At 40.6% G+C, this 21,595-nt stretch overlaps 2 long non-coding RNA genes across 2 annotated transcripts; one reads left to right on the forward strand and one right to left on the reverse strand.

The window, feature by feature from the left end:
* The first annotated feature begins 13,417 nt into the window (after positions 1–13,417).
* LOC310948670 lies at positions 13,418–14,594 on the forward strand. Its single transcript, XR_014593251.1, has 3 exons — positions 13,418–13,546; positions 13,998–14,035; positions 14,312–14,594. It is a non-coding gene; the product is annotated as an uncharacterized lncRNA (long non-coding RNA).
* Positions 14,595–15,522: 928 nt separating this feature from the next.
* Positions 15,523–16,699, reverse strand: LOC310948478. The gene is made up of 3 exons (XR_014593245.1): positions 16,571–16,699; positions 16,082–16,119; positions 15,523–15,805 (listed from the first exon to the last, which is right to left on the reverse strand). It is a non-coding gene; the product is annotated as an uncharacterized lncRNA (long non-coding RNA).
* Positions 16,700–21,595: the final 4,896 nt, after the last annotated feature.

Genomic DNA, 21,595 nt, shown 5'->3' on the forward strand with positions numbered 1-21,595 from the left:
TACCATCAGCCCGCCAGTGTATTTAAAGCGGCTACTCTTAGACCACAACAGACTCGTCTGATGTATGACCTGGTTGGTGTTGTATCAGAACTTGTCTCTGCTTTGCAAAGTGCTCCAATAAAGATATTGGTGTGATCTCAAGCCATTGTCTCAAGATCTCTTCTTCCATCCTCCGATCAACGAACCCGGGGAGGCAACTGCAGGTTGATCTCAACACCTCCATGAATTTGTTGGTGTTTTCTTTGTTCGTGTAAAATGTATGTGCAGAATTGCAAGCAAAGATTATATTGTTTGTCCCTGCCAATATAGCTCTGGTACCATATCCCCAAAGCAATTTTAGTCAAAAGCAACTGGACTTGGTTATTTGTCTAGGAAGACGTTTCACCTCTCATCCAAGAGGCTTCATCAGTTTATGTACGCATCTGACCAGGCTGGGACTGGACCAACTAACTAGTGTGGAGATCACATGTTTATTTCCTCTATCCTCTTTTCATCTGTCTAATCCCGAGGTCTCAAACTCAAACTACTGGCACATCTATCTCAGTGGGGGTCACTTGTTCAACCCAAGTATAAAAAATAAAATCACAAATATTTCAGAAAACAGGGTTTATTTTCAAATATTATGATAGTATTACAAAACCAATACATTCAGAGTTAGTGCAAATGTTTTTGGCCTCATTCTTAAATAACTAATCAAAGCCTTTCATGAACTGACAGCACTTATGTTTATATTGTCTTCATATTGAATAACACAACAAAGAACTCTACCTTTGCACATTTTAACAGTTAAATAACATTAAATAACCTATTTTAACATTTCACTCAACAGACAAATTATTTCTTGCCAGATGCCTGGCAGTGCTTCTGTTCATACTGTCTTCTTATTAAATAACAACACAAAAAGAACTCTAGCTTTGCATATTTTAACAGTTAAATAACCTTAAATAACCTTTTTTAACATTTCACTCAACAGATAAATTATTTCTTGCCAGATGCCTGGCAGTGCTTCTGTTCATACTGTCTTCATATTAAATAACAACACAAAAAAAGAACTCTAGCTTGGCACATTTCAACAGTTAGCGCAATTTTTAACCTAAAAAACTATTTTAACATTTCACTCAGCAGACAAATTATTTCTTGCCAAATGCTTGGCAGTGCTTCTGTTCATACTGTCTTCATATTAAATAACAACACAAAAAAGAACTCAAGCTTTGCACATTTTAACAGTTAGCGCAATTTTTAACCTAAAAAACCTATTTTAACATTTCACTCAACAGACAAATCACTGCCGAGTCCATTTGCGCTTTATTTCTTGCCAGATACCTGCCAGCGCTTTTGTTCTAATAGCTGAGCTGTATTTACTCGTTGGACGTTGCAGTGAGAACTCTTGAGTACAGCCTCAAGATGAGCGTCTGTAAGCCTTGTCCTGTACTTGCTTTTATTAAAGTTCATTCTAGAAAACAGTTTCTCACACACATGTGCTCCCAAAAGGCACATAACACGACTGAAAACTCTGGAAAGTTCTGGCAATGAAGGAGGCAGCTCTCTGAGGAACTCACCAGTCTTGTCTGCTTGTCCCTGTGCCTCTCTGAATTTAGTTTTCAGTTCACTGCTGCACTGTAAGTCATGAGTTCAGTTTGCAAAATGCTGGTGACACTCACACACACACATCAGCTGAGAAGGTGGCTGCAAACAGCTGGAAAGTGTCACGGTGAAACTTGAAATCAGCAAATCGCTCATCAAACTCTTGCTGCAGGATTTCAATAGCAGAGACATTTGGATCAAAACTGAATATTGTTCCATCTTCTGCCAAAGATCTTCATGCAGCAAAATGGCAGAGGTTCTTTGCAGACAGTTGAGTTTTCTACAGTCTCAGTTTTGTGCAGAAGGCCTTCACGCTCTCACAGGCTGCTGTGATGAGCTGACCTGGACCCTGCAGCTTTGAGTTGCTGTGTTATAGTGTTGATATCCACAAGGAATGCCAAATCCATTATCCATTTTGGATAATCTAGTTCAGGAACATCCAGTCTGCCATCTTCCATGAATCTTTTTACTTCAGCTCTTAGCTCAAAAAATCTCTTCAGCACGTTCCCCCTGCTGAGCCAGCGCACTTCAGTAAAATACAGTACATCACCATATGAGGCTTCGATTTCTTCCAAAAAGGCACGGAACTGGCGGTGTTGAAATCCTCTGGACCTGATGTAATTCACACATTTTACAACAACAGACATGACATGTTCAAATTTCAAGCATTTGCTGCACAGCGTGTGCTGGTAATGCTAATGCATGCAGCACGATTGCTGGGTCTGATTTTTCCTCCGCTAACTTTCTCTGAACCAGCGCAACCCGTACGTTTTTTTTGCCTGTCATGGATGGCGCACCGTCAGTTGTGATGCCCACCAGCCTGTTCCACGGCAGACCAAGCCGGTCCATCGCATCACACAGTTGCTTTAATACATCTTCCGCTTTAGTGTGGCCGTGCATCAGACACACACTCAACAACTCTTCTGTCACCTCAAAGCTGTCATCCACAACCCTGATGAAAATTGCAAGCTGAGCATTGTCAGTTGCGTCAGTAATTTCATCAAGTGCCACAGAGAATGCAGTGAAACGTTTTGCTTTGTCACGTAACTGTTCATAGATAGTCCATTAATCCCCTCTGCCACAGTGTTTGCCGACAGCGACAGGTTGTTAAACAGGCTTTTCTTTTCGGGACACAGAATATCAACAACTCGTAGCATGCAGTCCTTCAGAAACTGCCCCTCAGTGAGCGGCTTCCCACCTTGGCGATCAATTCACTGACCAAGTAACTTGCCTGGACAGCAGCATCGCTTTCCTTAGCAGCTTTGTGGCAAACTTCTTGATAACAGTCCTCTTTGAAGCTGCTCAGCTTGCCTTTTCCTGTCATCTCTGATATATTTCTCATACTGCCCTACATGTTTAGTAGCATAATGTTGCTTGAGATTGTATTCCATATAAACGGCGAGCTTCTCTTTACATATTAAAAGGATGGCATTTCCACCAAACTCAACAAAAAAAGACTGTAATGTCCATCTTTCTTGGAATTGTCTGTGTTCATCATCCACTTTTCTCTTACGTTTGGAGAGCGACATCTTCTGCTTCTTCTGTTTCTTCTTCTTCTATTTACCTTTTCTTCTTTTGCGCTTCTATTTTATGTCGACCCCCGCAAAATCATTTTGGGCCGTTTGTTCGTTATTTATTTATTTATATATTATCAGGGTTTTTTATATTTAAATTGCACGCAAAACTATTCTTGTAATTGTGGAAAACAATAGAAATATACTTCATGGGCTAAATTGCATTTAACTTTTTTCCTCAAGATGCCAGGGCGGAAGTAGGGGGGCCACTTCCGGCACACGGGGCGGGAGTTTGAGACCCCTGTTCTAATCCATCCTTCCTTTTCACCTCTCTGAGTTTTTTCCTTTTTATATATATATTGATATACATTAGACATACTGTACATACATTCCTGAGATCCAACACTTGCTGAGCACATTCGACATGTTCGATGTGTACAAAGTAAACGGGCTGCCAGTGATTTCCCTTCAATTTCATTTCACTGCAGTACATGTAGAGCGTGGATTTAGGCTTGGTGGCACATAATCTAGAAAAGATCCACTGATGTCTACACCAGACACACACAGAATCCTATTTTCTCAACAGTTGACGTGAACAAAGAACTCAAAGATAAATCTGTGAAAATGCAAAGCCACACATCAAAGTCAAACACAAGGTGTAGAAGGCTAATTAGGAAAATCCTGGCTGGGTTTGTATTTCAAAGACTCTTTCTATTTTTTCCTCTTCATTTGTAGCTGTTGAGTGCAGGATCACACTGACTGTGTTATCAGCCCTATATTATCTAACAGTCTTCATTTAGCAAATGAAAGTGGCTCAATTGTCATTGCATGACCTACACTCAGTGCTTGATTTGTAAATCAGGAGGTGCCAGAACGCAGAGAGACTGCCGATCTGGTGGGTCGTGGGCATAAGAAAAAGTCATGGAACGCATATAAAACCACTGGTGCTCAGACAACACGTAGGTGCTGCTGTATTTAAGCCAAACAAGAATGACAAAAAGAACAAAGCTATGTGCAGATCACATATAGAAAATATTATTGCATCTTCTAACATGACAATGGAGCCTAGTAAACACTCTTTGTGAAAATGATAAGAATTATTTATAATTGTCCCTACTTATTTCACCACACAAGGTATTACGGTATACCAGGGAGTTGGCGGTTCGACGAGCGGCCAACAACTGCAGCTCCTCCTGTGGCTCACTGCTCCACCAAATCCAGCAGTCCATCTGCAGACTGCAGCGCCAAGAGCTACAACCTAGATGATAAAGCAAGTATACTCAGGTACGGAATAAGTGACTTGAACTGCTTGTTGGTCTATCAAACTCCTTTGCTCCTGTTTCAGTAACAACAGACGGTGCGGCAGTACACTACACTCACAGCAGGAATCAATGTAAGAAGAGTGCTTAGTTCCTTTGTATTCGTTATTCTATGGGCTGTAAGCATAGTTAACCCAAAATACTTGTGTAAGTAGGCTAATTGCATATTAAACATTCAGTAATGTTGGGTATGTCATATATGCTACATTGACTTCTATCACTTCAACTTTTAGCTTACGTTGTTTTTATGCCGGCGCGAAGGCATTATTTTTATGGCTTCTCCATGGATTTTCCAACCGTGCTCGGTTCACTTCAGAGGGGTCTTAGTTCTTTTGGAGTGTTAACATATGTGCAAGAAATGCTGACTGTTAAGGGGGCTGAAAGGGACCAAGTGTGAAAACACCCTAAGATTACTGACCCCTGGTCTTTAGATACAAAGGAAACCTTATCTGGAGGGTCGACACAAGAACATTACAGTAGCTACATGCCAATTAACCCTGATTCACCGTGTCCCCATGTTGCAACACAGTGCAACATGCAGAAGGTTACCCACCTAGTCTTCTTAATACTAGACATAGTGAACATTAGCGGAGGCCCATGACATAGCAAACCCTGGGTGTTCTAACCCCTGGGGACATACTGCACTGTTAGCACAACACTGCTTTGAGCAGGAGTAGTTCTCTGACTAACTGTCAAAAGGTTACAACTTTCGCCCTTTCACACAAATCTGCTGCGATGGCTTTATTAAATCTGCAGATCTAGGAAATTAAAGTTGTACTTTTCCAAATGTCAAATTTCAAGCCACTATTACCTGAGTAAAGTTTTAAATATCACTCTGAAGCTAGTATAAGGCTTTGGTAACTCAGTGTTGGCTCTCAGCACTTCCACTCACTTATCTCTGCTTCATGATAATGCTTTTATCATATAATAATTTCTGTGGGCAAAAGTACCCTAAAATAATTGATTTAACATCACAATAGTTTATGCAATAACCATCTGCAGTTAGATATGGTCAAAGTGCCTTAAAGTGAAATCCCGGCACAAAACCATCCCATGGTCTTTCGATCCATTCATCAAGTGAGCCATTGAGACACTTTTTTTTTTTGTGTAACAACTATTAATGGAGATATTCTGGGGAGTCGCTAATAGCCACTTACAGCCAGACGTGGCTAACGTCTGGGCAGTAGGGTGAAGGCATTCAAATGTCTTTTTTAACCACCAATACTGCTGAAAATAACAGCAAACCTCTGCGGTAGCATGAGAAGAGTCCCTACACAGAAAAGGTACAAGGTAGTAAGTGAACCCAGAGTTTATTACCCCAGTGTTTTAAAGACTTACCTACTGGCCCCTGTACCAGCTCCTCTCATAGTAAAGTCCATTCAAGTAGATTACCAAATGCAATCCAAAAGGAGGGATTTGGCGAAAAAGAGGCTAGGATGATTTTGCGCCAGAATTTCACTTTGAATAATCTTAGAGCTGAATTTAAAATACAGTCTACTTATTTGCATATTTCTGAAATTATTTGCAAATTTAACTCAGTTTTACATGCAAAAAAATTGCTGAAAATCTAATAACGGACGTAGCCTCTTTGATCGTAATATTAAAAAAAAAACACGTTCTTTGTAATGACCAACAAATAAATTGAGATTTTTAAATAAAATTATTTTGCATTATGTAATTAAACCCAAACAAGCTGTCACACCATGCTCATAAAATAAATATAACACATGGACAATGGGGAAGGACAGAGAGGCATGAAGTTTATGTGGTTATTTTACAGTCTGGGGCTTGTAGCACAGAATTTAACCATTGAATCTGCTGTGCATAAATTGTGGCTTGATAGTGTGCACCATCACTCCAATTAGAGAGTGCAGATGGAACAGATACCTGCTGCTTCCGGTGGCTATAAAGACAGTCAACAGACTCAAAGAATGGACATCAGTATCTAGGCTGCCCACTAACTATGGCAGATGTTGGTAAGAATCACTCATTATTCTTGTCTGGCTGGCATTATTATGACTCACCTGATGTAGACTGTGGGTATAAGTCTGACATTAAACGCATATTTCACATAATAATAATAATAATAATAATAATAATAATAATAATGGTTTATTTGTATAGCACCTTTAAAACAGCAGTTTACAAAGTGCTTTGTCATACACAAATCAAAATACACACATATATACAGTATTCAACCAACTCTGAGTAGGTCGAGCGTGATGATTGGAGCGCAGGTAACACGATTCACCATGTCAGGTAGTGGAAGGGGAAGGAGAGCGACATATTTCTCTCCAGCGGAATTGGAGATAATGACTTCATATGAGGAGCAGGCGCACGTTTAACACTACAACAGCAGCAAAGTTGGCATGGGGAAAAAATTGCTGACCGAGTCAATGCCTAAGTTTCAAACACTGAAATTACTTTACTGCTATAGTTCAATCATTCATTATCACATTTCCAAAGGAATTGAGTATATAGAATAAAGTTTGTGGGATGCTGATATGTTACATTTATTCTTTTAATTTTCTATATCATCTTATTCAGTTGTAATCTGACTGGGACAAAGCGAACCTGGTAGCAACTTAAGATAAAGCACAAACATATATTACAGACTGGTAAGAAATAAAAACTAAATTTTGATATATAGCTGCTTCATTCTTCCAGTGTTAGGCTTAGGTTAGCTGAGTTGTTGAATTTCACAACAGCCAAAGCTGAGGCCTGAAAATTGGGTGACGGGCCACCACCAACACCTTTCACAGAGGCTGAGGAGCTGGCACTCACCCAAAACAGTGGGGGCATTCCATGGGGCAGCACATAAGAGGCCTACATAATATCACATATGACAATTTCTGATTGCTTTAGCCCACATCAAAATGATGATGTTGGCCAAATTATTAAAATATTGCCCAATAATGTATATTATAAAAGTGTTTTCAGTATTTGAAAAGTTAATCTGTGAGGGAAATCATGATCATGTTTTAATAATTTGATTTACTTTGGAAAAAGAGTCATTTTTTTAGACAGGGCATAAGGATAAAAAACACATTCTATTTTGGAAATAAATGTATGAGTGGACTGGTGAATCAGAGAAATGGTTTTGATATCTCAGAATTCTCTTCCATCTTGGCCATCAGTGGTGAGGAAAAGATGGCCTTCCTCAGGGTAACGCACTTGTTTGTCAGCGTGTCACTCTACTTTCAAGATACCCTGGCAGGGTCAAAGAGCAATTCTGCTTCTTGACACCAAACATTACATTAATTTAGCTGACAACTTACATGCATGCATTCAGCCATGAAGATACCACCCAAAAAAAAATATGCCAGGACATTAAAAAAAAAATCACTAAGCAAAAAGAGAGAAGTTTTTGTTCAACCATGTCCACCATCATATTATTTGTGTACAGTAATTACACCAAGATACTACATTTAATCTGACAGTGATATATTGATGTGTGCAGCACTTAATGAATACCTGATTTCCACTGGCAGCATAAAGTTATTCTGATAGAGGTCACCTATTTCCCATCACACCACTGCTCTGTATTCACTCCATCTTCATGCCTCCTCCCTTTTTCTTATTCTTTAATTAATCATTTTTAAAAATAGATCACGGCCACCGAAGATAAGAGTGCAAATGTTATTCTGCGTAACAGCTAAGTTATGACTTTCTCTGACATTTTTAGAGAAAATTATTAAAAAACCCTAGACAGATGGCCCCTTTCTTATGTAAAACTATGCAGATAAATGTCTTTTCTATTAGCATATATTAAAGTGTCGAAGACAGTGTCAATGTGCCTCTTGGTGCTTCCCCTGGCTCTGCTTCCCTTTACTTTCCAGCAAGAGACAGACTCTACTAATTACCTGCAACATTAGGCAGCACATAATGAGGTGACAACTTCTACTCCCAAAAAAGGAGGATGGAGGAGAGGTAAAATATTGAAGAGAGAGTTGAAGGAAGGTAGACTGACAGAAAATGGGGCTGATTTGACTGAGGAAATCCCCATGTCCCTCATCTGAACAATGCATATTTGAATCCACTACTTAACAGTTGCAGGGAGCACAGACCCGACCTCTCACCCAAGATTTACGAAAACTCACAAAAGCTCTTGCACGACTCGCTTCCCAACCACTTATACCAACCTCAAGCATTCCAGATCAATGCTTGACCTTAACAATATCATCCCACTGCAGTCACAAAATGGGTGTTCTCGTGTGGTAGGCTTTCTCGATTACGCAGACTGGAACGCCCCCCTTCTTCTTCGTTGCCTTGCTGTCTACTGTACGATCATAGGCGAAAGTAGATTTAACGGTTTTATTTTTCCTGAATATGGCTTTTTTTCTGTAGTTTTACGTCCAATGTAAGCATTGGCCATCTTGGTGATTTATTTTATTTGTAGAGGAAGCACAAACTTCACCCTGCCAAGACCTGAAGTCCGTAGTTTACAAGAAAATGACCGGATCTAGCTTTGTGCCTGAGTGTGTTTGCGGGTGAAGAGACGGTAGTTCACTGCTGCACCTGTACTGGAAACGCGGCCGTGTATCGTTAGGTCGCTCTCTTATTTTCCCGGTGATGAGATGCATTTCAGAGTGAGATATTGGAGCCGACATACCGGTGCATGTGAGGCAGACAGCTGGTGCACCTCCGTCGGTACAGCAGCTTCAACAGCCTCTGGTGCTGCTGACGCTCTTGGTGGGCGGGATGGTCATGGCCATGGAGACTCAGCTGGACGTGATCTGTACCGTAAGTTTACTTTTCTAATGTTTGTCAGCTTCCAAATTAACCAGCATAAGAATTTTAGTAATAAGAATGGAGGTGTGGTTTGTACTTTTGCTGTAAAGCAGCCAGAACACACCAGCTAATAAGCTAATGTTATTGTTAGCCTGCATAAGCAGTAAGCATCGGATTTTGTCAAATTCACACGTTAATCCGGGGAAATCTGTAAGGTCAGTTTGCTAATGTTAAAACCCTGAAGTGTAGTTACAGAGTGTTAGTTTGTGGTAATGTTTGCACAGCTAATGTATTTATATTTATATATGTATGGTTGTAACAGACTATTATTGCCTGGGTCCAGACATCTCACAGAGTCAGTTAAAACAGATATCAGGCAAGTAACGTTAACAGCAATGTTGGTGTGTTACCGTCAGTTTATACGGTTTATGGAGAGTTGGTAATGTTAATGTAGGGACAGATGCACCTTGAGTTACGGAGCTGCAGTGTTGTAGGTTCAGAACAAACATGTTCATTTACTCTGATATCTAGCTGAGCTGTTAACTGTACATGTTCTATAGGAAACATATATAGCCACTGATGCTGTGTATAATAAAACCACTGAGAATAATGCAGTCAGATACAACTCTACTTGTCACTCTGACTTCAATGATTGACACATAATGTAAGTGGCAGTGATCCCCTACACCACACAATACAAGAAAAAAATATGTTTTTAAACACATACTAGATTTTATTCTTATACTATATTGCATAGTTCACTAACTGGCGGACCGCGGTCTGAGTCTGGACCCAGAGGCAATCCTGTACGGACCCGGATCTATAATCCATTTATTATTAGGATTAATGAAATTAACGGGATACTTTTAACATGCGCAGCTTTTCTAGTGTTTACGGCTGCTGATTTGGAGACAGCGGGAGAAACAAAGACAATCCACACACGATCGGAAGAGTGAGGTGGGATTACGGAGAGAAACAGACGGTCAGAAAGTGAGTCGGGATCAGAGAGAGAAACAGACGATCAGAAAGTGAGTTGGGATCAGAGAGAGAAACAGACGGTAAGAAAGTGAGTCTGGATCAGAGAGAGAAACAGACGGTCAGAAAGTGAGTCGGAGACGACAAAAAGACCCCCCCACAAATGGCACTATCTAAGAAAAAGAAAAGTTGTTAGCAAAATAGAGCTTTCAATCCGGAATGGACAGACTCATTTCTGTTCATTCTTCCCTCAGGCAGTACAAAACCACTGTGTCTGATATGCTCCCAGACTGTAGCTCTCATTAAAAGTGGCAATGTGAAGCGCCACTATGACACAAAGCACAAATATTTCGACCGAGCATACCCGCTTAAGTCTGAGCTCAGGTCGCAGAAAATAAGCAGTCTCAGAGACCAGTATGACCAGTTCACCAGGATCTTGACCCACTCATTCACTGCCCAACAACGTGCTCATAAATGTTCCCTCAGAGTTGCTTGGATTTTAGGTCAACACAAAAAAACTGATGGGGGGGTTGTCAAGGAGTGCATGAGTGCCGTAGCTGACACCTTATATGAAGGAAAACCAAAAGAAGAGCTGTGTAACAAAAAAAAAGTTTATATCAGGTTCTTAAACAAAGAGCCGAAAACATTCTGTGAGGACCTGTTAGGTGTTACTTCCCTTCAGAGCAGTACATGAGGAGAGGACATCTACCAGGCCATTAAGGAGATGTTAAGAGAGCCAAAACAAGTTGTTTCCATAACCACAGATGGAGCCACTGCCAATGACAGGGAGAGAAAGAGGAGCTGTAGCAAGACTGAGAGAAGACAATCCTGAGCTCATTGCATACCACTGCATAACCCACCAGTCTGTCCTCTGTTCCACCCTGTCAGATGAGCATGCTGAGGTGATGAACACAATAATAAAAATTATACATTTTCTCAGGGCATCCTCCCCCTATCAGCATCGTAAGCTTAGAGAATTCCTCAGAGATGTTGAAGCAAATGCTGATGATCTTTTGCTGCACAACCATGTGAGATGGCTCAGCAAAGGCAGAGTTCTGGAGCGGTTTTGGTCCATCAGAAGGGAGGTAGCAGATTTCTTGGTAGCGCTGAAGAGTCAGAAGGCAACACAGTTTTCTCTCTTTTTAAAAGATGAGAAAAAGATGGATAATGTGGCATTTTTGGTTGCATTTCTCATCACAGATGTCAAGGGGTTCTCAAAGGAAGTCAACTCTTCAAGTGGGCAAATGCTGCACCTCTTCAAATGGAACTGGTGGACCCTGCCACTTTCTGGTTCCAAATGGTTTCTGAGTCAGCTTTTCCAGGTCTGAGGAAAGTAGCCCTGTACATCATGACCATGTTTGGCTCCACGTACAGTTGCAAGGCAGCTTTCTCCACAATGAACATAATTAAAACAAAATATCTGTCCAGGCCCAGGCTTACCAATGAGCACCTCCACATGTGCATGAGAATGGCCCTGACACCATTTAGGCCCAGATTTAAAACCCTGGCAGGAAAAGCTACAGCTCAATTCTCTCACTGAGCAACAGAAAGAAGGGAAGTGGAATATAAGAGGGAAAGACAGAGAAACTGAAAGTGTTCAATTGTTAGGATTTGTAAAGATTTTTTATTGTAAAAGGGGTTGAGATTGTTCAGTCAAAACGTGAGACAGTGAAAGAAAAATTAGATTTCTCTCAAGATAAGAACTTTGTTTGAAGATGCGCAATTTTTCCAGAGCTATTGTATTTATTTTCTCTTTTAAAAATGTTAATGTTTTATAATATGCTTATTTATCTGTTATTTACATGCAGACGCTGATACGACTTCTTCAACATATAACACACTAACGCAAGTTGGACATGATGTTCCGGACCTTTACTTGAATAAATTTTCTCTGACTGGACCTCTTTGCGTTTTAGTTGAATACCTCTGCTATATTGTCGTTACTTCTGGGATTCTTCTGCATAATCTGCTTTTCTGAAGTCTTCTCTTGGCAGTCTTGCATTTCCACCAGGATGGCAGCTGAGAGAGGACAACATCACATCATCTCATCAAAGCCTACCAGAGAGCTGTACTGTCTTGTCCTGCACCTGCCTCTGTTTCCACACCTGCCAAAAGAACAACGGGGACAGCCGGCCTGTTTCTCTCACAACACACAGTTTATCACAGGACATCAGTGTGAAAGTTTTTGGTTTGGTTAAGATTATTATTAGTCAAGACAAATAAGATTAAGTCTACAACTCATTCATATGAAAAAAAAAACATTTGTTAAACATATTAGTTTTTTGATATATACATAGTTGGATGAAACCTAGTAAACAAGTGACTACTTTTTAGTTAATTAGCATTTTAAATGCTTTCTAAACATTGCTAAATGTTTGTTTTTACCTTTTTCACTATTCACTTTTGCATATTTTACTAAGTTGAGGAAAAAATGATGGATATATCTCATGATTGTCTAAGTGTGCATTTTGATCCAAAACTGGAAGTCAATTAAAACATGTTTTTAATAACAAAATAGTTGGATTGCACAGTTTTAGTGAATGGTTTTTACTTTTAAATGGATTCATCTTTTTCCTTTTGACCATTTGGTACATTCATATTCATATTTTAAAAAGATCCAGTCTTGGGTTTTGAGTTTTGCTGGTGCAGTTAACTTTTAGTTTACATTTGTATTGCTGGATGTTTCTTGTTTTAACTGCAGTGCCTGAATATAAGAATACATTAATAGTTTGTATATTTTGGAATGTTGGTAAATAGTTTTGTAACTTCTGTATGCAGGCCTAACCATTAATGCAGTAACTGATCTTAACTGCATAAACTGTTATTGTCATGAACGGTACAGAGATAACACAAAAGACTGGACCCAATGCAGACACAGACACGGAATAAAATTAAAAACAAAAGTTTAATAATAACTACACACAAAATGTAAAACACTACAGGGTAACTGGAATACTAATAACGAGACGGTCGAGGAAAAACAGGAACGAGGAGACGACGGATGATCAGGGAGACAGACGAGGAAACAGGAACACGGGAAACTACGGAGAAACAAAATACAAACCACAAACGAGAAAGGAATGCCAATCTGGGGGGAATAGTTTACCAATGAAGGAATACAACGGTCCGGCGCTGCATGCCTGTCAGCTCAGGGTATAAGTAGTTACCAGGGCCCAGTATTTCAAAATTTGTAATCTGGATCAGAATAATCCGGATAATGAAATCCTCCTTTTCTCAGTCATGGATCACGGTGATCCTGCTGACTTTATCTGAGTATTTCAAAACACAGGCAGGTCGGATCACTGTGATCCCTACCTGGCCGGATACGGATTTCCCAATCTCAAGTCTCCGCCTCCGGGATCTGAAACATGGTGGACTACTTCATGAAAGGAGTAGCAGAGAGCCGACTTTCACGTCAAAAGTGTAAGTTAACCGTCGTCTATTGTGTAGCGGTTTTAATACCATACGAACGGCAACCAACACATCATGCAAGCCAACTATTTGAATTGTCACCTTATTAAAAGCAGGCCGTGGCGATCTCTAATTGAGACGCGGCCGTGCTAACGGGAGCTAACGCGGCTCCATTGACTTGTGTGTTAAGCAGCTAGCGGGCTATCATTAGCGGCTATCATTAGCGTCACGTCATTTGCAACACGGCAGATTTACAGTATAAGCAGGCTGCATTGTGTACAGACCTGCTCAGTGCTTAGAAAACACAACGCAACACAGTTTGAGTATTAACTACAAGGTTTGTTCAGAAGGTTCAGAATGCTACAGTAGCCTAATGCTGGTGATGATATCATGTTTTTGTGTAGGCTACATAAATACAATTTGGGATTGTGGATTAAGATACTCATACACCTTCTACCTTCAGAGTCCACTCACAGCCATGGACCACTCAGCTACAACAGGGTGAGTGCTGGAAATCCTTGAAAATGCTTTAATTGTATTGATACATTTAAGACTTTCAAGTAATTGGAGTTTGAATAAAGTGCTTGAAACTGCTTAAATTTGTAATGGCATTACTTTCATGGTATTGGTCAGTGACACAATTAGAAACATTTCTTCATCCTAATTCCTCTCCAACATTGGTGAGAGCTTGTTTTTTTTTGCATTTCACTACACTGTTTTTAAACCTTGGTTTTAGCTTTGCATGTGACCAATAAACTTATCTATCTTCCACATCAGGCACGGGGGCGAGAGCCAGAGCCAGCGCCAGCGCCAGAGCGACGGCGACGGAAGAGGCATGCCGGGGATGAGGAAGCCTATGAGAGGCTCCTCAAAATGGAGACCGAAAGGGCAGTCAAACAGACTGAACTGGCCAAACGGCAAATTAAGCTGACGCTGCTTCAGCAAAAAGAGACAGAATTAACAATCAAGCTGTTAGAGAAACAGCTTGACATTTGAAATAGCATGGTCCTTAGTGGTCACATTATTTTTTGTTGGAATAAAACTTTGTTTGGACCCTGCATTCCTTTGTCTTTCTCTGTTTTGGTACATGCAAGTTACAATGTTTGGTGAACTAGAATTTGAGAAATAATTGTAATTTTATTTACAGCAGTTTTACAGTGTGGTCAAAAATTTTACTATGCTTTACATTTTTTGATATTACTTAAATTACTTGTTAGAAGTACAACACTAACACTTAAGTGTAACAAACATCTTGAGTAACAATATCTAGGAGAAGTATGCGCTGAGAGTTTGTCAATCCAAGTCAAATCCACCTCTGAGGTGGGATTCAAATGATCCTGAAATTTTGGTATCAAGTTGATCCAGATATCTGACTTAACTTTTGAAATACCCAAATCAGCCTTTTATCTGGATTCAGGGGAGGATTGGATTACCAGAGCTGAAACCCTGATCTTCAGGATCAGGATTCTCCTGGCCCCCTGGGCCCAGTATTTCAAACGTGATCTGACAGGATTATCCTGGTCGGATTGGATTAAATCTAGATCTGATCTGAAAACTGGGTATTTCAACACAGATCAGGAGAATCCTGATCCTGAAGATCAGGGTTTCAGCTCTGGTAATCCAATCCTCCCCTGAATCCAGATAAAAGGCTGATTTGGGTATTTCAAAAGTTAAGTCAGATATCTGGATCAACTTGATACCAAAATTTCAGGATCATTTGAATCCCACCTCAGAGGTGGATTTGACTTGGATTGACAAACTCTCAGCGCATACTTCTCCTAGATATTGTTACTCAAGATGTTTGTTACACTTAAGTGTTAGTGTTGTACTTCTAACAAGTAATTTAAGTAATATCAAAAAATGTAAAGCATAGTAAAATTTTTGACCACACTGTAAAACTGCTGTAAATAAAATTACAATTATTTCTCAAATTCTAGTTCACCAAACATTGTAACTTGCATGTACCAAAACAGAGAAAGACAAAGGAATGCAGGGTCCAAACAAAGTTTTATTCCAACAAAAAATAATGTGACCACTAAGGACCATGCTATTTCAAATGTCAAGCTGTTTCTCTAACAGCTTGATTGTTAATTCTGTCTCTTTTTGCTGAAGCAGCGTCAGCTTAATTTGCCGTTTGGCCAGTTCAGTCTGTTTGACTGCCCTTTCGGTCTCCATTTTGAGGAGCCTCTCATAGGCTTCCTCATCCCCGGCATGCCTCTTCCGTCGCCGTCGCTCTGGCGCTGGCGCTGGCTCTGGCTCTCGCCCCCGTGCCTGATGTGGAAGATAGATAAGTTTATTGGTCACATGCAAAGCTAAAACCAAGGTTTAAAAACAGTGTAGTGAAATGCAAAAAAAAACAAGCTCTCACCAATGTTGGAGAGGAATTAGGATGAAGAAATGTTTCTAATTGTGTCACTGACCAATACCATGAAAGTAATGCCATTACAAATTTAAGCAGTTTCAAGCACTTTATTCAAACTCCAATTACTTGAAAGTCTTAAATGTATCAATACAATTAAAGCATTTTCAAGGATTTCCAGCACTCACCCTGTTGTAGCTGAGTGGTCCATGGCTGTGAGTGGACTCTGAAGGTAGAAGGTGTATGAGTATCTTAATCCACAATCCCAAATTGTATTTATGTAGCCTACACAAAAACATGATATCATCACCAGCATTAGGCTACTGTAGCATTCTGAACCTTCTGAACAAACCTTGTAGTTAATACTCAAACTGTGTTGCGTTGTGTTTTCTAAGCACTGAGCAGGTCTGTACACAATGCAGCCTGCTCATACTGTAAATCTGCCGTGTTGCAAATGACGTGACGCTAATGATAGCCGCTAATGATAGCCCGCTAGCTGCTTAACACACAAGTCAATGGAGCCGCGTAAGCTGCCGTTAGCACGGCCGCGTCTCAATTAGAGATCGCCACGGCCTGCTTTTAATAAGGTGACAATTCAAATAGTTGGCTTGCATGATGTGTTGGTTGCCGTTCGTATGGTATTAAAACCGCTACACAATAGACGACGGTTAACTTACACTTTTGACGTGAAAGTCGGCTCTCTGCTACTCCTTTCATGAAGTAGTCCACCATGTTTCAGATCCCGGAGGCGGAGACTTGAGATTGGGAAATCCGTATCCGGCCAGGTAGGGATCACAGTGATCCGACCTGCCTGTGTTTTGAAATACTCAGATAAAGTCAGCAGGATCACCGTGATCCATGACTGAGAAAAGGAGGATTTCATTATCCGGATTATTCTGATCCAGATTACAAATTTTGAAATACTGGGCCCTGGTGATTATCCTCACAGGCTGCAGCTTGGGGGAAACGCCTACCGGACCTAGACAACAAAAAACAAGAGGGAGACACATGCAGGGAAACACAGACAGAGGGAGACAAACTCACACAAAAGGAAGAGAGGAGGATACTGACTGTACCGAGTCTTGACAGTTATACAGTAAGTATGAGACAATTCATAATCTTAATTCCTCCTTGTGGAAACTGTCTCCTGATGATGGACACACGTAAGGGCTTTGTAATGTGCCTGGGTCTTAGCTGTGTAATGATAGTGCCTGGTCATAAGGGCACAATATCTACAGTTAATAAGTAGATATAGGTAGTGAGGATGTAATATTTGTTAAAGAGTACAGAAAATAACCCAGATTTAGTTTTTAGTATAGTCTTCAATTTACTATAGTGTTTATAGGAGGATATTTTTTATTTATCTATTTAGCTGTAGTATTGTTGTCAGACAGAAAACCGAAGGGTTCCAAGATAGGTCTTCTCTGATTAGGAATAACCACCAGGACTGGGGACAGGGCGTTCTCTATTTCCGCTCCCACCCTTTGCAACTCACTCATGAAAAACATCAGAGACTCCCCCTCCACCTTCAAGCAAACCCTCAAAACAGCTTGCTACCCCGAATAAACTGTGTTCTCCTCCTCTATACCCAGTACCCAGCACTACATAAAAAGTCCAATGTATTATTAGGCCCTAAGCAGGAGGAGGCCGAAACGGTCCCTGGCACTGAAAGTGCGAGGAAACCTATTATTTTTGAATAAATTATTATTATTGTTACTTTTCTCCTGCGCCATCACTGTTTTAAGGGGCTTAGGATGCACAAAGGCTCAAAAAAACTGGTACACAGGTCAGAGGTGGTGAAAATTGCATTTCCATTGAAAATTCAAAAGTCATTGGGGTCATTTTTGGAATTTTGTTCCACTGGACAGGAAGTTGGATCTTGTGCATCAATTTTCATTTTAAGAACAAAAGTTTAGGGACTTTAGGATGCACAAAAATGCTGGAAACTGTCGATGCAAGTTCAAACTAATAATTAATTTAATTTGATGTCACAGTAAGTTTAGACACTAATGATGCACATGCATCATAAGTTGTACTTATGCTGCCTGTCTCTGGTCAGCTCCCACGGCTTGTCTTTCTTGGAAACTTTGTGTTATCCCACAAAGCAAGTTTATTCTATTGGGTCATCTTCAAACTGTCCATATAAAAGGTATTAAATGAAAATCATTACCGAATGTCTGCCTGCCTACCTACGTCCCTTACAGGACAAGAGGGACAAAATGTACTGAAACAGGACGGGAGGGACATGCTGTTACAGTACATTCTGTCCCTCTCGTCCTATAAGGGACATAGGCAGGCAGTCGGTCCATCCATCCATCCATCTTCAATTGCTTGTCCCTATTGCGGAGGGTCTGGAGCCGATCCCAGCTGACATCTGCCGTGAGGCAGGGTACAACCTGGACAGGACGCCAGTCGATCACAGGGCACATAGAGACAAACATAAACAAACAACCATTCTCACCTACTGGCAACTTAGATTCATCAATGAACCTAACACCTGCATGTCTTTGGACTGTGGGAGGAAGCTGGAGAACCCAGAGAAAATATACGCAGACACGCCACCACCACACCATCATGGCACCCCGGGCAGCCGGTAATGACTTTTATTTTATACCTTATATATGGACAGTTTTACATATCTCAGCTATTAATGCCAGCCATTCGTTCAGTCCAAAATGGAGGCTGCTCCGCGACTGCGCGAAAATGGGCAAGTAAATGGAGTGTCGCCTCTTGGTATTCTAACCATGGATGCTGCTCTGCTGATGGTGAGCATGCACTGACGGCGGGCACAGCACATACAGGAGTCAAAAAAATGCAAGGGGTGCGCCAGTCATTTGGCTGGCAGTCAACTAAGCAGTGGTCGGCAGAAACAGTTCGATCCCAAACGAATTAACTGCATGGGAAAGGGACTTTTTGGTCCAAAAAAGGGCCGTTAAAAAGGCAGCTGTTTCATTTTATATGGTGTGTTGTTGAGTCCACAAGATGGAGTTTGATTCTGAAGTTATCAAGTCAGTCTGCTTTAACTTTAATTCTAAAGTTATCAAGTCAGTCTGCCTTAAGTTTGATTCTGAAGTTATCAAGTCAGTCTGCTTTAAGTTTGATTCTGAAGTTATCAAGTCAGTCTGCTTTAACTTTAATTCTAAAGTTATCAAGTCAGTCTGCTTTAAGTTTGATTCTGAAGTTATCAAGTCAGTCTGCTTTAAGTTTGATTCTGAAGTTATCAAGTCAGTCTGCTTTAAGTTTGATTCTGAAGTTATCAAGTCAGTTTGCTTTAAGTTTGATTCTGAATGTATGACTTGTCAGTGTGGACACGTCAGAATTTTTGCGGTTTTCACTACTACAGTACAATGTTGCATCTGCGGCTGCTGGAAATGCAACCACACAAAGGCTACTGTACTGGGCTATTTTCATCATCATTATTTTTTTTTTTAATTATTAGATGGCATAGAGGTCCAGGGGCTATTCCCAAGAGATCCATGGCTAAAGCCCTAAATGCCAAGGTCAAACGTCCAGTGTTTTTAACCTTTCAACACCCACCAGTTTGTCAGTAATCCAGTTGTTTAGTATGTTGCCAATAAGGTGCTTATTTCAGTTGCAAGGGAAAATTAATTTAGCTTTTCTTAAAGAAAAAAACGGACCAACAACGGCAGAGTCTGTATTTGTTCATGCAACTTCAAGGACTCTCAACAAAGCCAAATATACAGTTGGATTTTCGACAAAGCTAGCTAAAGGGAAGAAGTACAGTTAACCTATAAAGGGCTGTGTTCATGACTCAGAAGCCTAGTTAGTAACATTATGTCACTGAGTCTTATATTGATAGTCGGACCTGTTTGACAATTGTTTGACAATGACAATTAGGTTGTGTTTTTGTTTTATAACTCAGATCTGTTTAAACAAGGGTTTAAACCATGCAGAACTGTAAAAACATGAGGCTTGAGCCCGGAAATCTGCTAATTTCTATACATTTAAGATTTGGATTCCAAGCCACACCAACACAGGCAGAACACCACACAAAATCTTTTATTACTATATTTTAAAACAAACTTGTCAAGTTAACTGCCTCTTAAAAGAGGACAGAATTATATAAAAGCAAATGTTTTCCTATTGGTGGCTCAGTGGTTAGAGCAGCCCCAAGTAAAGAGGTTGAAGGTCCTCAAGGCAGCCGTGGGTTTGACTCCGACCTGCCTCTTTAAGGCCTGGAAATAAAAAATATCTCCATGACAACACTGAGGGGGGTGAATTTTCTTCTACCAGGCTAGTTTTTATTTTATTAGAGGTTAAAGTTTATGAATGATTAGGGGCGTGGCCTCTTGAGTGACAGCTAGCCTCTGGCCCTCACTTCTCCTCAGAGGTAAACATCAGCCTGATGGACGTATCTCCCTCCCCCCAACGTCACATACATGCCCTTTTTTGGTAAGAGGAAATGAGGCGGAGTCAAAGTCTGACAAGATGGAGACTCCCGTGGGTAAGGACGATTGGATCAGGTTGAGAGAACAGACCCCGCCGGGTATGCTACTTCCATTTTTTATACAGTCTTTGATCAGGAGTGTGCTCCTGGGCTTACAAGTAGCTCTTGCTCTAATCTGGAAGTCAAGCGCCAGGGATTCAGTGGGGCCACTTAACCGCTGTCAGACACAGAGAGGAGGAAAAATGAGTGTGTGCATTGCAGCGCGGAAAATTCAAAACATTCTCTCTGGTGTTTTAGCGTGAAAACTTTCCTTTCTGTAATCTTATGGAGGCCCATCAACAAGTATAGCTGTCATCATCGCTCCGGCTCCATAGAAGAGACGATCCAGTCGGCGACAGCGTGTTTCGGGTCACTTGCCCTTCCTCCTGTGGCTCCGGTCTGCTGTGTTCCCAGATTACCTGATTGTTTCCACCTGTGTCACCTCCCTCATGTGTTAATAGTCCTCATCTGTAAGTGTTGCCTCGTCTTTATTTCTGTTTCCATGAGCAACTCTGCAGAAGAGTGAATTTTTGTTTTCTAAAGTTTTTTGGTCAGTTTGTGTTGCTAGTTAAATCTCATAGTGCCTTTGTTTTTCCTCCTGGTGAGTGATTTCTTTTGTGTAACTTTCAGAGATCGATATTCAGATCAGTGTAGTTCTTGCCTGTTGTCTTTTCCTCCCTCTGGAGCTATTTTTTTAGTTTATTTGTTTGATGATTTTTGCCACGTCTGTTTTCTTTATTAATTTCTTCGTCCGAACTGACGAGTAAAGAGTTTTTATAGCCTGTTTCTTAAGATCTTACCTAGGGTGTCAAAAATAAAGCCTGCATCGCTCGTTCCCTGACTGCATTTGAGTCCTCATTTTACCAAGTCCTAACACTGTAAACATGTTCTCAGAAACACAAAATATATGTATGAACCTGAAAATGATTCAAATGGGTCCACTTTTAATGTCTGTGATTTCAAAGGTTTTCACATCACATAAACACACCACGCAGAGTAGACTTCCAAATAATTCAGCAATTTCCACTGCATTATAACAAAGCACAATGCATAAAGCCTGGCAAAGTGGATTTCCACAGTGTACGGAAATGAATCGAGACTACACTAAAGCTGTTCATCAATACAACCTTGTAGTTAACAAAGGCTCCTGAGCTCTTGTTGTTGCTTGTACCTGGCTTGTAATCCTCTTGTGCTGTCTGTGTTTTCAAGGCCTTTCTCTTGTTTAATAGTGAAGCCTCACCAGTCACCACCAGAC

This window comes from Echiichthys vipera (assembly GCF_963691815.1).
Source record: "Echiichthys vipera genome assembly, chromosome: 6".
Lineage (NCBI taxonomy): Eukaryota > Metazoa > Chordata > Actinopteri > Perciformes > Trachinidae > Echiichthys > Echiichthys vipera.